Source organism: Anopheles darlingi, chromosome 2 (assembly GCF_943734745.1).
Source record: "Anopheles darlingi chromosome 2, idAnoDarlMG_H_01, whole genome shotgun sequence".
Taxonomy (NCBI): domain Eukaryota; kingdom Metazoa; phylum Arthropoda; class Insecta; order Diptera; family Culicidae; genus Anopheles; species Anopheles darlingi.
The window spans coordinates 19759406-19761501 of record NC_064874.1 but is presented as its reverse complement, the minus strand read 5'-3'; positions in this window follow the sequence as shown (position 1 = coordinate 19761501).

The following is a 2096-nucleotide window of genomic DNA, read 5'->3' as shown; positions in this document are numbered from 1 at the left end:
GCGCGTAACGAGATTGTACGTAAAACTGCTCCATCAATGTGCGTTTCGCATAAACAGGCCAGCGATGGAGTACCGAGCCGAGAACGATAAGCTGCTTATACCGTCTAGAGATCTCCTTAAGTCTATTTTAACTCCCCCCGAAATGTTGCGAACGCTATGCGCTGCTTTCGACGACATTAAACAGCTCCATATTGAATCATTCGATAACATCCACGATGCTTTTTATGACGACCCACGGGCTAAGGTGAAAAAAAACGCACGAGTGCAAAAGATATGCCTATTCGTAAGAGGGCCGTTGTTGCAGGATAGAATGTATCGGAATGCAAAATACATGTTTCAATCACTGCTGTGTTGCATGTTATCCATATCAGTGCGAGTATCCCACCTCCAACGAGACAGGAGGTGGGATACTCGGTATCGCGTTGAAAAGATCGTTGCAAATGATGCTTTGGTGACTTTATTAAAGACAGCAATAAAAGGAAATAGAACTGACTTACCCAAGGCCCAACACCTGGGCCGTGGTGCGAAATAGTTGACAAAAGATCTTTGATTCATTTGCATATGAAATGTTTGGCACTTTTAGCAAACTTTTCTCCGCCGATCTTCGGACTGTTGCAGTTCGATGGTTCTCGGTGCGCATAAAGGAGCAAATTCGAACGTACGAACGTACGTGTCTGAACGTGCCGAGAATGCATGATCAAAAAACGTGCTATGTGTTATGCGCAGGAGAAATCATGTTGAAACTTGCCGGAATTTGTAGTTCCACATTCGATACGGTGGCCAGAATGTTTGCAAGAATCTCTCAATGGGAATGACGGGTGCCTTCCAAAACGGAGTGACAAGCAACGTCTCGTGCAATCAGAAATGGATTCATTCGACACAAATTTATGTATTTTGTTGCTCGTGGCCATCGTTATGAAACATCTTTTCTATGAAACATCATAGAACGTCTGTTGCATGTGTGTTTTTATTTCATTGCCGTCCATGGCCAGCAGATTGCATATCGCTTCGTTCCTAAGCGCATCGACGAACCCATCAAGGATCGATCAAATTCTGAACAGCTGGCACTGCAAGCCCTACGGTGTTGGGCCATCCAGGTGCTACACACATGCTTCGGGACCCACAAAGGATTCCGCAAAAAAGGGAATATCATCGTTTTACGCTTTCGGGTGAAAAAGAACGAAAAAAGGGAACATCCATCCTGCGGCTGGGCTTTACACAAACACACACATGTGCGCTTAGCGGTTGCTATTCATTCCGTCATGCAGTCAGGATGCATCCGAAGGATGAATTCATTCTCGTTCAGGAGAATCGCTCATGGCATTGCCAATGGTTATTTACAAAATTCTGTAATTATTGATTTACTATCGGGGATTACTAATGTTGCTGATTCTGCCTGAATAAACGCCAACACTGATTAGACGTGATATGCTTTTTTGAAACGGCACAATCACGTTGAATCATAGACGCGCTACTGAGACACATGTGCGCATTAAGGCGCTTCCAGGTAAAGATGAAGGATAAAGATAATTAAAATGTTAGTAGTCCTTCATGGAAAATATTGCCATTGTTCAAGAGCTAGCTGACCATTAGAGCATTACCGTAAAACGGTTAACTGAATTCCTGGAGAGCTTCTCTAAAGCGGATTGTACTAGAATGGTTGAATTGGAATACGAGATCCACGAACAGAATGTGGGGATTTGTTTTTATGTAGCTTGCAACCTGCTTTTAATTGAAAGCTGCCGGGCGTTCATTCTTGATGCGACGTGATAGTTGGCGGTAGGATTTGAATTGAAAAGCATCCTCTCTCCCTAACAACACATCTGCAATGTGTTTATTCTATGGATTTAATTATGGTTTAGGCATCTTTCCGTTATCACATGCTAGCTATCGGAACCATCCGTCACCTCCTTCCTAGCCCGTAGCAGAGCGGATGGCTGTAGAAGTGGAATTATTTTCGTTCACTCCTGGAAAGCGCGATAATGAGCGAACACGATGGGAGCGCCATGTTGCGTACATCGGGAATCGATATCCGTTTGTGGCATTATTATTTCGCGGCGTTACGTTCTCGGAAGTGGGATGATTCCTACATTCGC